This window comes from Macrobrachium rosenbergii, chromosome 1, assembly GCF_040412425.1.
Source record: "Macrobrachium rosenbergii isolate ZJJX-2024 chromosome 1, ASM4041242v1, whole genome shotgun sequence".
Lineage (NCBI taxonomy): Eukaryota > Metazoa > Arthropoda > Malacostraca > Decapoda > Palaemonidae > Macrobrachium > Macrobrachium rosenbergii.
This window is the reverse complement of record NC_089741.1, coordinates 5,047,431-5,064,182: the sequence shown is the minus strand read 5'-3', so window position 1 is coordinate 5,064,182 and position 16,752 is coordinate 5,047,431.

Genomic DNA, 16,752 nt, shown 5'->3' with positions numbered 1-16,752 from the left:
CTTAGATAAGTGGTTATTCTATTAAGATTTCAAGTGTGTTTTTATCCCATGTTTTTGATTTGTGTTATGAATATAACTTAAGTTCGATGACGTATCTTTTCATCAAATTTTTTACTTTACTATCCAATTTGCTTATGCGTCGTACCATGTCAACCACTGCATTCGTTATTTTGGAGTATCGGATTAATGTTTCGGCATTCAATAACTTGAAATCTACCTATTCTCTCTCACTTCGCCATGTTTTTCTTGTCTTTTTCAGGCAATAAAACTTGTTCTTTGTGGGATAAGCGGCTGACCTTGCTCAGCAACTTTGCCCCAATCATAGTCTTACACGGTTCAGGAATTGGTTAACCAAAGCCTTTGTAAACCTACAATTCTGCCCTGTCTGGTCTTTAGGGACGTCGGTAAGTTCTTTGTTGTGAAAATAAATAACTACTGTCTTTTAATTTGATTGTTTCCGAATGGGACTCCATATTATATTGTTATGACCACTTGTGTAAATTTCATGCCGTGTTGTAAATATTCTACGTATGATCAGGCGAATGATATTTTTGTTTCAATATATAATGCTAGTCCTTATCATATGACCAAACTAGCTCGCTGGCTCCTAAAATTTTAATAAAGAAATTTTAAATTGACAATGAATGTTCTCTGACGAATGAACAAAATGTTAAGAATAAGCATGGTTAGCAGTCTTGTTGAGTTATGAAATGATTGCATATTTTTTTACGGTGATTCATAAACACGTTTCAATATAACTTTTTCTTTTTCGTTTCAAAGCTTCTAAAAACAGAAAATCCATCAACTCAATCGACACTTGAGAAGCCCGATACAACTTTCGCTTTGACAAAAATGAAATCTAAAATGAGTGTATACAAATCTAATTAAGGTGAAAAGGTCTTAAGGAAGGTAAATCATAATTTGTAGTTATCCAAGATAGGATCCTTTTATGATGCAAATGTATATGATGGAAAGGGATAAAGTAGGATTCCTTCCAGATGTACGGTAGTTCCATTACATAAACTATAATTGGAACATAAAACCACAGAAATTCACTTTTCCATTCTTTCGCACTGTCCCATTTGTTCCCCCACCTCTCTCGCTCTCTCTCTCTCTCTCTCTCTCTCTCTCTCTCTCTCTCTCTCTCTCTCTCTCTCTCTCTCCTCCCTTCTCTACGTTCTCTACAGCATTTTAATTTCCTAAGGGTCACCGCTTGGTTAAATGTACGGTCTTCCCAAGACAATTAAAGCTGGTATGTACCAGTAACCTTTTACGAAAACTGTTTCTTAGACTGGTACCTCTGATGATAATCTTTCAAAATTTATAGTCCCGTTTTAAAACCCTTTACTTCTAATGAATAATAGACTCCGTTCTTTAAAACCTGTCGAAGGACTGTGGCCTTCCCTAGTGTGCAAATATTCCACTGAAAGGAACGGGTAGTTGCTCTTAAGGATATGTGTGAAAGCAATATGTCTTCTTTCAGAATTAGCAAATCTAGCTCGTCAGAATTGTCAGCATTAGCTGCAGTCATTGGTATTTTACTACAATATCAAACAATTTTGGCGGGCTTGTGGATACACGCAGCTCTCTTCATTTTCCCGGAAAGATTGGTTGTCAGGATGTGTTGGTTATTTCAAATCCTTCAAATGTTGTATTGTCATTTAATTCACCGCTTAAAACCATTTTATTACCTTTTGAAATTTAAAAGTAAGATAAGTAATAATAGTTTAATGTTCTAATATACAGAAATGAAGGAAATATTGAGGTTTCAAAATAATCAGCTTATACGGGGCAAAGATTAAACACTCCTAGGTTTTCCAGTCAAAATGTATATAACTCCTTAGAAACAGACAAATGGACTCTTCTGTAATTGTTCCAGTTCGGAGCGCTTTCATCAGGTCATGGTTTGATTTTTAAAGCACGTAATAAGAGTACCTGTGTTGCTTTTGCCCTCTAAAACATCCAAAGAATATTCTTGAATGAAACATTTCTTCATATACCAGTATACAGCAAATGTAGTATGTGCGTTAATTTAGTATGAAGTTCTCCTTTTATTTTCAAGCTGTAAATTTTAATTTTAAATTTCATGTTCTGATCATTAGCTTGTAGAATTTCCTTGCAGGGATTTGACTTAAATTCTGATTGTCCTTATGCTCGTAAAGTGCATGACTCATTCATTATCAAGAACGGAGGAGTGATGGGATGGGGCCCACTAAATATCCCAATTCCACCGCAAGATGGAACCGTAAGCCTCTAATAACAAGTTGTTCACAGAAGAGTATTTCTGGATGCCTTGCGGCCAGATTGATCTGTTGGCTAATCTCAAGGTATAGTTCATAAGGTGGGCTTTAAACCCAGCATAAATAAGGTCACGCGAAATTGTAAATGACCAGCCATCTGCGCTACTTGACTTCCCTAAAGCAGCCTTGAGTTTTACTGAATAAATTCAGTGACATTAAGTCACTGGGTGGCAGGCATTATTGGCTCTACTGATTCTCTCTCTGGAAGATGCCGGTATTTAATGAAAATAGTAGACAAGTAGATGTCACTACTAGAATTCCTGTACATTGAACGCATAAATTTGTTGTGTACTCTTTTTGGGTATAATTGAAGTATACCAAAAAATAATTGTTTTTTTTGCATTTTAAAATAATTATTTAAAGGACTTTAAAAACTAAAACTATATTGAAAATAAATGTAACTGAAATAACTGACTGGTAACTTAAGCAGCCATAACTTTAGAGACACAAGAAAAATGTCTTCGAGGCCTGCTATCGTGTCTTACAAGAAATCCTAAATAGGAAGTATTGGAAGAAAAAGGAATAATGTCATCGAAGGGAGCTGACAGCTTCCTACACATAATATCCTGCTATCACACTATAAAGATTTGACAGGTTAATAATGCAAAGACGCTAAAGTTAAGTGTAGTGCATTATTGTGAGAAGTCTTCTAAAAGACCACTTATTTTTTAGCAGTATGCTGCAATTTACAAATACTTGCAATAGAAAAAAATAGATGACTACAGATGTGTGGGGAAGTAACTTGTGGCATTCAACGGTGTGCGTAGAAACTCCCTTAGAGCGTTTTTCACAGGTCAGGAGGCTTTCAGTAATTAATAATTAAGTTTCTCAGTCACGTGACAAATCTTCCTCGGATTTGTCGATGAAGACTCAGGTTTGGGTCTCAATGATCACTGGAAAACACTCATATCCAATAATTTAGAGAATCAAGTTATTTAAACTTTAAAGGGGTGCTAGTTAATTCCTTTAACTATCAACGAAAACTTACGAAGATTGTAATACACTTGCATAACTTGAATATCATATGTTTTCGGTGTGCAGTTATAGAAAATGATTGCACTTACATTCAGTATATATTTATGAAGCACGTGAGCTGTCTGCGTGCAGTTTCATGTATCATGTATACTTGACCTCCATTAACAATCTGGTATCTAATAATACCTGTTATTTCACTCGCTTAGAAGTTAATCACAGTTTGAAATAATGAACAATATTTCCACAAATCTGGACGATGAACCGAAAGCATATTTGTAAAATTCAAGGTTTTGAGAGAAGAAAATTGATTGTACTTGAACTTTCATTTTTTTGCTGTTTCGCGCTCATTCTTTATTCAGTATCTACGAAAATGAGAATTTGTTTTTGAGGAGCTGGGATCTTTAGTTTGTAGGATCCTTTGTAACTTGGGGATCCTTAGCGGAATGGCAGTATGCTTAATAAGCAGCTCCAAATGCAGGATTACAATATCTGAAAGTCTGACCAAAGGATTCTTTCCGTTTTGGAACATCCAGACAAAATCCTCGAGACGAACGAGCTCCTATGAAAGAAACGTTCTGTTGCTTGGGTTGTTTTTAGTAGGCACTCAAAACCAGGTTATTATTTTTTTATTATAAATCCAGTTTATTATAAATCCATATGATGTAAACGTCTTACTCATAACGAAGGATAAATAAATATCACATTCTTAGAGGTGTTACGAACCTCTTGAAAAGCTACTAAAGGTAGCCATCAAAAGAATAAAACACTCAAAATTCCAATAACTTACCACTCGGATTTTCCTTGAAGTCAATCACAACACAAAGAAACTAAATTAAGAAACATTTCCTCTGTCTTCCTTTGGGGTCGTGACGCATTAAACCTAGCAAACCTTATCCAGACATAGGTGACTCATGCTTTGTATGCACAAATCAAGCCGACTGCAGAAATAATTCTAAGTTTGTATTGCCTCTCAGCATCTTGACATCTCATTGCGTCCAAATTATAGATCTTCTCAGACAAGGTAAAATCACATTAGTGTTTCGTAAGACTTGATCAATGGATGCGCTAGTCACACTGTTCAACAACACATACGGCATTAAAAAACCAGCAAATTTCTCCCAATACCTGCGGCCTGACGGGTTAACATCTTGATTTTTACATTTTCTTTGCAGCGATGACATCACACTCTTTTGGCCCAAGAAATTTTCAGTTCTCTAATCATTTAATATAAAAGGGAAACCTGAACTGAAAAGAGAACAGGCTTCTGTGCTAAAAGATCTCAAAAAAGTATATGTCGTCATTATTCATTATTTGCAGAGTTTACCAAAATATTAACCCAGTTTAACAAGTTCATCTTATCGTTACAATGATGACAGTTTTAAATTATGCGAATGTTCGTCAAGGACAGAATTCTGGAGGCAACGTCTGTTAACGATTAAGCCAAACACTTCTTTTAAGCATGAACTTGCCATAACAAGGTTAAAGTTTTATCTGAGATCTTTAATAATGCAGTTCTGCCTACTTGAATGACAAATTGTACATCAAGCAAAATGAGACATCAATCACGATTAAATTGTGAACAACTGTAGTCACACTTAATACACTTGGTATCATCCTTCATTAGTCTCTCAGAAGCTACCTTCACGACACCTGTCAACTTACACTTTAGTTTCGGCATATGTATATATATATATATATATATATATATATATATATATATATATATATATATATATATATATATATATATATATATATATATAATATAATATATATATATATATATATATATATATATATATATATATATATATATATATATATGTATACACACACACATATCACCCAGTCCTTCGGAGGCATGGGTTGATTCACCCCTGCCACCACACTGTTATGCATACCCCCTTGACAAGGTCAATTAGGGTCATAATCTCTTACTACATCTGATTTAAGAACAGCGTCATCATCTTACATCCCTAAGATCCTCCTGGTGGCAATGGCCGGCACTGGGTCAGCACCTTCTTTCTCTCTCGTCGACTCCTCTCACTGAATCTATCCTCAAACAAAGGCCTACTGGAATAAAACGCCGAGACACAAAACTAGATAGACTTTATCTGCAAATTTAATGAAAGTATTTCAGCAAAAGCTATGGTCATGAAGTGGAGTGACTCACACCCCGTATAAATAGAAATGATAGCTAGAGGAAATTCAGATCCACAATCAAGCAAATTAATGATTCTAAACCATCAATACTAGTGACTAACACCCTGGTCACCAAACAAAACAAAAAGATGAATAATTATTCTAGATCAAAATAAATGTCACGGAGTATGCGAAAAGAACACCCCTTCCAAAATATTCGTCCTCACAAGACGAACCCAGAATTCGTGTTAAAAGGAACATGTCATATTTTAAAACCTGAAATGGTGTTTAAAGAAATAAGCATTCAAAATGGAAAAATGGATAATGGAGAACAAAACGGAAAAAGGCATAATGGAGAAACAGAGGAGTTTCAATGCGACACACACTGGGTATTCCACATAATGTCTGGAAAAAAATATGTGTTAATGAGTTATCTTACTAACATTCTACGGTCGCAAATAACCGATCTCACCGTGGCTGTTCTTATCCACTAACACTACACAAAGAGCAAATCACACCCAGCCGCAAATCGAAGTCCATAGCCATTGTATGTTCCTTTCATAACATACCATTAGAGAATGCACACATGCACACACTTAATAACCCCTCCCGGAAGAGTGACGACACTGGTTCAATGATCGAAGGATCACAATGCTTCCATCAATCTGTCACACTGCCTCCATGCATTTTGGCCATGATTAGAATGCACAAATGAACGCGTCAGATACACACTGCCATCTAACTGTGGCAACCTCCAACGTCAACATAAATCCCACCTGCACCGGATATGCTTTTCACAGGCCAGCCAGCACACACACACACACACACACAAATATATATATATATATATATATATATATATATATATATATATATATATATATATATATATATATATAAATATATATATATATACAGTATATATATATATATATATATATATATATATATATATATATATATATATATATATATATATATATGTGTGTGTGTGTGTGTGTGTGTGTGTGTGTGTATTGTGTATGGGCCTAAATATATATATACAGTATATATATATATGTATATATATGAATATATACATGTATATATATATATATATTATATATATGTATATATATTATATATATATATATATATATATATATATATATATATATATATATATATATATATATATATATATTCAGACATATCTATCTGTCTACCTATCTATCTATCTATCTATATATATGTATATATATCTGTGTATATAAATACATAATATATATATATATATATATATATATATATATATATATATATATATATATATATATATATATATATATATATGTAGTAATGAGCATTCATTAATTTCAACTGCAGGTACAGTCATGTTCATTAGTGATGGTACTGTGTACTTTTGCTATCATCCACAAGTGAAAAGAATTATTTTTATTTTTTTATAAACTTATTTTGAATTATAAGAGCAAAACAGTACATATATCAATAATATATGTAATATGAAATGTAAAAAAAATCTTCACTGCTAAAAACTTTGCCATTTTCGATATTATGCCATGACATAAAATAAAACATTCTGAAATGTGAACAATAAAATTTAAGGCTGGCAACCACATGTGCTCTCCTGAAACAATAACAACACGAGAAAATTTGCCTCCCTGGCTCCGAAAGATTGGCATTTCTGAAAAATTGTGAAAATAATGCTGCAACTTCTCAGGCGACATACAGTGGCATTCAGCGTTTAGCATACTTCTTGCTGACCTGACGCTGGGATAATGGAACATCTTGGGCAACATCAAATATATTTTGGAGCCAGAAGACAGGAAACCTTAATAGTTATACAAAGAGTCATAATAGAAATACATATATAAATGAAATCCTTCCCATAGAAATTAGCCATAAATTAAATATAAGTCGGACAACAGTATTCAGGTGGATCAAACGTTTTCAATGAAGGTGAAAACCTCAAGAACTTATGATAATCTGCTTAGCTAGGAAGCTGTATCTGGCAACCTTCATGTTGGTAGCCACATTCAGTCTCACCTCGCCTCTCATCTCAGTAACCATATCGTTGTTAAAGACTTTATTTATCCTTATGAACATTTAGCCTGTCAATCTTAGTTTCACACTCGAAACTCTAATGTAAAGTCGTGAGATCAATTTTAGTTTAAAACAATTACGCACTCATCCATACGTTAATGTAATTAGCAAAAATCGTACTCACATTCCTTCAACGACAGTACCGTGTGAACACTGTCTGCTACTCTCAACTCAAGGTTTGTGTCTGGCTACGAGACGGTGGTGGCTAGACTTTCTGTCACCTGTTACCATGGCAACTGCCTCAATAGACTACTTTTGACAGGTGTCATCAGCATTTCATGACCGTGCTAATGTAAAAATTTCACTGTATCACCTCATGTTCCAAAGTCTGTTCAAAATTTTAAGTAATCGCAAGATCTTGTATTATTATTATTCACTCACAGAGTATATCATTACTGATATATTATTTATCATCCACATGGGAACTTTAAAACTTTAAAACTTTATGAGAGCAATATATTGTTCTTTATGTCATATAATCTAAGTACTGAAAATTTATATTTTACAAACCATATGCTTTACAACCTGACCTGTAATGCAAACCTTATTAAGCATAAAGCCCATTAACTAAATTCTACCTACCCTTTAAACCTAAGAAGAAAGTTACATTTACTTTATATATTCCCATATACAGTCGTCCAACTGCAGTTACCATCGTCAGCTCTTGATCTTGGTGACTGTCAAGAGCCAATTTCCCTCTGATTCATCAGACCGGGTTCCGCGGCATTTGCAAAACTTGGACTTTATCAAAGAACTTCATCCCTGTGAAGGATTTGTTGGAGGTACTACTTTCCATTGAACCCATTACCATTGCTAACACCATTTTAGCATTCGTACCACTTTAACTTTATCATTACTTATTTCATAACCTCTGCACTAACATCGGTACCAGTCCGTGTGTATGTTACCCATGTTTCTTGAACCCACCTCGCAACTCTGTGCACAGTAGCTGGTTTCGTCCGTGTACAAGAACATAGCATTCTTTTGAACAACACTGCACGTCCTTCAGGACCTAAAACCCTCAAATCCTGATCTCGGAACGAGCTAAACTCACACTAAATGCCCACGGGACAAGTTGGCAACCTAGTGCCATCATTGTCCTTGGGGCACCGCCAAACTCAGTTCTCTTGGGAACATCCTACATCCTTTGGGACATACAAACCCATTCCTTGTGAACAGCCAACCGTCCTTCAGGTTGCAGTTCTCAGAACAACTAGTCCTTCCTTTGTGAATCAACACTCCGTCTGTGGGACCCATGCAATTCTGATCTTTCTGGAAGACAACTCAAGCACTATCAGTTGCCACAACTCTGTTCTTTTGAACTACCCTCTGCATACTTGATGACAACCATTGTTGCGAGTAGCGAAACCTCAGATCTGCAAGTTGGTGTATTCTGACCGACTTCCCCAACAAATCCAAGCAATACTTATGTGCCACTTTCCCTGTTTAATTGCAGCTGGGATCCTACACACTGCCTATCGCTGATTGCCACCTTCGCTGGCACTCCCCACTTCTAGCCTCAGTGCCATCACCACAGCCATCCCAAGCTCTGGCCTAGTGCTACAAGCATTCCTTTGAACAACCCTATGTCCCTAGGGACCAACAAACAACTTTCTCATCCTCTTTCCTATACCATGCCTTGGTGATTTCCCCAGTCTCGCAAACTGATGACCCATCTTGGCCCTTTCTTTCCTACTTCCTGCCTTGGTGGCTCTACAGACTCATACCCTGTGGCTCCATCTGGTCCTCATTTCACAGTGCCACGTCTGTTCTACAGACCAACTATCTTCCTTAGTACCAGTGCCATTTGTTTGGCACTCACTATTCTTGCCATTTCCGTGCAATTGCTGTACGGTTTAGTGCTTAACAGTATACCCTTTCCGCAGTGCCCTGTCTGTGTATGCTGAAGACTAGTGAACCTTCCTAGAGATTGGGAGGGCTAGGGGTCTTAGGAGAGAAGCGTTGGACAACTGGGTCGAAGCACAGGTAGCTAAAGCTCGACAGGAGAGAGAAGAGAAGAAAAGTGAGAGAGAAGCAAAGGAGGATAAGGCAAAGAAGGAGAAAGAGGGAAAGGAGGAGAAGAAGAAAAAGGAGAAGGAGGAAAAGTAGGAGAATGAGAAAAAGGAGAGAGAGGAATAGGAGGAGAAGCAACGCCAATTTGAGCTAGCCATGGCCTGGAAGGAAAGAACTCTCACTGAAGAAGAAAGATAAGCAATAGAAGAGCAGCAAAACCATGAGTTAGCCCTGGAGAGGACTAGCCATGAGAATGCCATGGCACTCGCCCAACATTGGGCCGAGCACCCTACTCAGGCTACTCCCCAGTCCACTCTAACCAGCATGAGCACTCTCATTCAGAAGTGGTCGGATAATGAACATGACGCATGGCTTGATCATATAGAGAAGGTCTTTGAAAATTTTGCACCCACTGCGACCGAAATATCCTTGTTCCTAAACAAGCACATGGGTGGCAAGGGTTTAGCCTCACTTCATGCCTTGACAGCCACAGAGCAGGGGTGCATTGTAGCAGTTAGAAGGGCTGTCAACAAGGCGCATGAGATCACATCTGAGCGTTAGAGACAATGTTAGCGAAGCTATCTACCCAAAGTGCAGGTCAATCCTGGATGGATTGGATCTATTACAAGAATAGACACTACAACCATTGGTTGAATCCTCAACGTCCAGACGTTTGAGGAACTCTTTGAGTGCGTGCAAGGTGGAAGACTTCTTTTATTACTGCATCCCAGTGCACTAGCCCACATACATAATAAAAATGCCTTACAATAGCTGATGAATGTTGTTGGTTAGCTGATGATTGAACCCATCATCATCATCACAGTACCTTAGGCAAAGAATCACACCTGACCAGTCATACCTCATCATAATCCCAACCTAAGAATGGGCCCATCTAAAATTCCTGTTTGCACTTACTGCAAAAGTAAGGACACTTGGAATCCCAGTACACTTTAAGGAGGGCAATGGTGCCATCCCCTGCTCAAACTAACAAACTCCACAGTCTGATCCAGCTACTAGCAGAGATTTTGAGTAAGAACTTTTGCACTGCATGTAAGGTCTATGGGCACTCTGCCACTCTGGCAGCATTGTCCCAGCAAAGCAACTACTCCGCCCATTGCTTTGGTGGTCATCAACTCATCCCTTGGCCCTCAGTCACAGGTCCCTTATTCCTGGCACCTTCGAGGTTGCTACCATGCATGCCAGGTCAAGCATCGTTGGAGGATAATGGCGCGCAGATCTCCCTTACGGGAGGAAGACAAGGTCCCAAAGGTCATCACTAGAGAGCATCAACAATGTAAAACTAATTTTACCAACAGGTTGTCTGAGGGATCACTAGGCCTCTGAGACTCAGATCTGCACCCTTGCAGTTGCCAAACATATCCCCTGAGGCTATGAGACTTCTGGGACAGGACTCCCTGTCTCCACCGAACTCAATACAACAGAGGTTCCTGACCTTTCACAATTCCAACAGGCACATTAATCTACACAGACCTGCTAAAAACACTGCCAGTGCGCCCTCAGCACCTGTTATGCAAGCCGCCTGTCTCAGCAGTGGAGCCCCTTGCAAATCTAATTCATGTGCCTGCCATCGCCCAATTGCCAGTGCCAGAGAATACACTATATCTCCCTCCAGGAGAGCCAAACTTTTCATAATTCTCTGCCAGTGCCACTTGAATGCCCTGAGCAGTGCCACACTCTGTCCATCCTGGATGTTGAGCCAACTTCAATTGTAAGTTCTGCACCTGGCCCTGTCTGTAATGACAGTGCCAGAGGCCAGGTCAACTTTAATTCTGATGTCTGGCCAGCTTTAATGCAGAGCCAGAGCAAATACACAGATCTCCTTCAGGAGATCCCAGTCTGGGCAAACAACCTAAAAATTTACTAGGGTCCATCAGATTCCTGACCTCAACGGAAAGCTTGCCCCTGATATGGCCTACAGCCCATGGTCTGAGTTGGTCATCGTAACCTGTGAGCCACAACAAAGACTTCTTTCCTCTCTTTTTTGATCCTTGAAGATAATGTCTGATGGAAAAATTCATCCTAGCTCAGTTGGTCTAAAACTCAAAGAACCTGCTGGCAGATGAGTGAAATTATTGGCACTGTTCACTTCAGCTGTCATGCAGCAGCAGAAGTAAATGGCATACCAGCACCTGCCTCGGATTCTGGCTTCACCAGACTCCTCTTGCACAATCAAACCATCAACAAAAGGACTGAAGAAGAAAAATCAAGGTATAGAACCTCCAGGTAGACAGGTAGACTGAGAGATCAAGTTCTCCAGGAGTCTCCTGGCACTGTGCCCTATTTTATCTGAGTAATCTGGCACCTAATCCAGAGAGTCAGATGCCAAATCACTCCTTATCTCCACTCTTTATAACTTGTAAACTATTTCCTTCTTATACTTTTGAACTTTTGATATTTTGTCCCCATAACTCATACTATTTGTAATTTGATCCCAGTAACAACCTCACCACCTATTCGTAACCTTAGGTTAGACTCTTGCCTTGCACATGTGTGAGCAGTTTGCAGTGAGCCAGCATCCAAGGCAGAATTCTTGTTGGTCAGTCCTCTGACCGCCCCCTCTCTCTCCCACAAGTCACTTTTGTTGTGTTTGCGGATCCAATCCACTAAAGATCCTGTGTATTAAAATCAAGACACTTTGTCCCCAGGACAAAGGTACAGTTGGAATTAGAATTGTATCGACGCACATTCTTTTACTATATTTCTTGTTGCTCTCTAATATTCACACCCTTGGAATCTCCTTGGGAGCCTAGGCAAAGTGTTTTAATTTTTCTTGGGTGAGGCAAAGCATAAGTGTTTATCAAGTTTGTATTTTTTTGTTCTTTGAGCATTCCCAAACTGAATGTGTTATTTGTTATAGTAATCAAGTGAAAGTGCGGTTCTGTATTGCAGAGTAGGTGATTGTGTCACTATGTGCTAACCTGCTTCCACGGTCTCTTTCCCTAGTCTTCCGACTTTTAAGAAGATTCCTTCAAGATTTGACATCTGAAGACATATTTACATATTGTTATACACTGCAAGATCCTGTTTAATCTTAATCTATGTTTGGAGGTTCTCATATCATATGAGGCAGTTAGTTGCAGAGTAGGGTATTCACCACTTTTCTTGGTTTTGAGTTTTGTATAGCATTGCATTGTCCAATCCTTCTAGTTTCTGAAAACATATCACAACCCCTTCCTGACATCGGCAAAATGGTCGATAGTCGCTTGATTAAAGTTATCTATTCGCATCTAGTGAATGGCGCCAGGCGAGTGTAGCTTCTGCAAGTGCAAGTCAGTGAGAGGTATTCACCACCCACACTGCCTCGCTCAGTGCTCACAGGCTGGAAGCGAGTAGCCAATTGGAGAGCATCTTACTGTTTCACGGCTCTCTCGGCCAATCAGCAGCGCACTAGCGTCCCATGCGAGCCTTCTCAGAATTCTGGCCCTTTACCCTTAACACAGTTGGTTGTGTAAAGTGCCTTCTCCGTGTTTTTCGGTAATTACTCTGTAATTTTTTATGATTATTATTATTATCACAGTCATTAAAAAAAATAATAATTATTATTATTATGCAAGGTATAATATCGTACAATCTTTACTAATAATAACGTTGTTACCATTGAATAGTATTGTTATTTAATACCAAAGAATTTCATCACCCTTGTTTAAATAAAAAATATCAGAGAATGTTCACCTGCTGCTGGTTGATTGTTTAAAACGTAAAAAATACCAGAGAATGTTCACCTGCTGTTTGATGTTTGTTTAAAACGTAAAAAATACCAGAGTGTTCACCTGCTGTTGGTTGTTTGTTTAAAACGTAAAAAATACCAGAGAATGTTCACCTGCTGTTGGTTGTTTGTTTAAAAAGTAAAAAATACCAGAGAATGTTCACCTGCTGTTGGTTGTTTGTTTAAAACGTAAAAATACCAGAGAGTGTTCACTTGCTGTTTGATGTTTGTTTAAAACGTGAAAAATACCAGAGAATGCTCACCTGCTGTTGGTTGTTTGTTTAAAACGTAAAAACACCAGAGCGTGTTCACCTGCTGTTGATTGTTTGTTTAAAACGTAAAAATACCAGAGAATGTTCACCTGCTGTTGGTTGTTTGTTTAAAACGTAAAATTACCAGAGAATGTTCACCTGCTGTTAGTTGTTTGTTTAAAACGTAAAAAATACCAGAGAATGTTCACCTGCTGTTGGTTGTTTGTTTAAAACGTAAAATTACCAGAGAGTATTCACCGCTGTTGGTTGTTTGTTTAAACGTAAAAATACCAGAGAATGTTTACCTGCTATTGGTTGTTTGTTTAAAAACGTAAAATTACCAGGAGAATGTTCACTGCTGTTAGTTGTTTGTTTAAAACGTAAAAATACCAGAGAATGTTCACCTGCTGTTGGTTGTTTGTTTAAAACGTAAAATTACCAGAGAGTATTCACCTGCTGTTGGCTGTTTGTTTAAAACGTAAAAATACCAGAGAATGTTCACCTGCTGTTGGTTGTTTGTTTAAAACGTAAAACAATTCAGAGCGTGTTCATCTGCTGTTGATTGTTTGTTTAAAACGTAAAAAATACCAGAGAATGTTCACCTGCTGTTGGTTGTTTGTTTAAAACGTAAAAAATATCAGAGAATGTTCACCTGCTGTTGGTTGTTTGTTTAAAACGTAAAAAACACCAGAGCGTGTTCATCTGCTGTTGATTGTTTGTTTAAAATGTAAAAAATACCAGAGAATGTTCACCTGCTGTTGGTTGTTTGTTTAAAACGTAAAATTACCAGAGAATGTTCACCTGCTGTTAGTTGTTTGTTTAAAACGTAAAAAATACCAGAGAATGTTCACCTGCTGTTGGTTGTTTGTTTAAAACGTAAAATTACCAGAGAGTATTCACCTGCTGTTGGTTGTTTGTTTAAAACGTAAAAAATATCAGAGAATGTTCACCTGCTGGTGGTTGTTTGTTTAAAACGTAAAATTACCAGAGAGTATTCACCTGCTGTTGGTTGTTTGTTTAAAACGTAAAAATATCAGAGAATGTTCACCTGTTGTTGGTTGTTTGTTTAAACGTAAAAACACCAGAGCGTGTTCATCTGCTGTTGATTGTTTGTTTAAAATGTAAAAAATACCAGAGAATGTTCACCTGCTGTTGGTTGTTTGTTTAAAACGTAAAATTACCAGAGAATGTTCACCTGCTGTTAGTTGTTTGTTTAAAACGTAAAAAATACCAGAGAATGTTCACCTGCTGTTGGTTGTTTGTTTAAAACGTAAAATTACCAGAGAGTATTCACCTGCTGTTGGTTGTTTGTTTAAAACGTAAAAAATACCAGAGAATGTTCACCTGCTGTTGGTTGTTTGTTTAAAACGTAAAATTACCAGAGAGTATTCACCTGCTGTTGGTTGTTTGTTTAAAACGTAAAAAATACCAGAGAATGTTCACCTGCTGTTGGTTGTTTGTTTAAAACGTAAAATTACCAGAGAGTATTCACCTGCTGGTGGTTGTTTGTTTAAAACGTAAAAAATACCAGAGAATGTTCACCTGCTGGTGGTTGTTTGTTTAAAACGTAAAATTACCAGAGAGTATTCACCTGCTGTTGGTTGTTTGTTTAAAACGTAAAAAAATACCAGAGAATGTTCACCTGCTGTTGGTTGTTTGTTTAAAAACGTAAAAATATCAGAGAATGTTCACCTGCTGTTGGTTGTTTGTTTAAAACGTAAAAAATACCAGAGAATGTTCACCTGCTGTTGGTTGTTTGTTTAAAACGTAAAAAATATCAGAGAATGTTCACCTGCTGTTGGTTGTTTGTTTAAAACGTAAAAATACCAGAGAATGTTCACCTGCTGTTGGTTGTTTGTTTAAAACGTAAAAAATATCAGAGAATGTTCACCTGCTGTTGGTTGTTTGTTTAAAACGTAAAAAATACCAGAGAATGTTCACCTGCTGTTGGTTGTTTGTTTAAAACGTAAAATTACCAGAGAGTATTCACCTGCTGTTAGTTGTTTGTTTAAAACGTAAAAAATATCAGAGAATGTCCACCTGCTGTTGGTTGTTTGTTTAAAACGTAAAAAATACCAGAGAATGTTCACCTGCTGTTGGTTGTTTGTTTAAAACGTAAAAAATATCAGAGAATGTTCACCGTTCACCTGCTGTTGGTTGTTTGTTTAAAAACGTAAAAATACCAGAGAATGTTCACCTGTTGGTTGTTTGTTTAAAAACGTAAAAATATCAGAGAATGTTCACCTGCTGTTGGTTGTTTGTTTTAAAACGTAAAAATACCAGAGAATGTTTACCTGCCGTTGGTTGTTTGTTTAAAACGTAAAAATACCAGAGAATGTTTACCTGCTGTTGGTTGTTTGTTTAAAACGTAAAAATACCAGAGAATGTTTACCTGCTGTTGGTTGTTTGTTTAAAACGTAAAAAATACCAGAGAATGTTCACCTGCTGTTGGATGTTTGTTTAAAACGTGAAAATACCAGAGAGTGTTCACCTGCTGTTGGTTGTTTGTTTAAAATGTAAAAATACCAGTGTTCACCTGTTGTTGGCTGTTTGTTTAAAACGTAAAATACCAGAGAGTGTTCACCTGCTGTTGGTTGTTTGTTTAAAACGAATAATATTGCTTAACAAGCATAGTACGAAATCGACATTATGCCACAGATAGTTAGGCCTATAGTCAGTTAGAGCTGGGAAGCGATGCAGAGCGTCGGTTTCACGACTCACAAGATGTCTGAATCAGACATGTTGTTTTTCAGCCGTATTCAGCAGTCTGAATAGCTGCAGGCCCCTTTAGGGTAGCTGGGTGAACAGAGCGTCTTTGCTAGTGGATAGAGATTAATTTTTTATCTCGGGGTCTAACGGCCGAAGTTACTTGAAAAAGATGCAATAGTGTGGGTGGACCCGGAATTGCTTTTGGGGGAGAGAGGGAGGCAGTGAAGAAACAATACTATTGCATGATAGTGTTAGATAGATAACAGGCGTTATGAAAGCCAACACACATTAATGTCCTCTGGTCAGTGAAGCTTAGCGGCGTAGGAAGAAAGGCAACAGCTGATCGATTCCCAAGGTCATTGACCTTTAGCTCAGGCTCTTTGGACGCTTAGGCGGCCGCGTGTATTATTATTGTTTCGCACGTCATTGAGTGCAAAATAGTATTAAAGTATTTATAATAATGCTAGGTAGGAAAATAAAACTCGAAACTTTAAAACAATAATTCTATTTTATATCGATTTTTCGGTAGCAA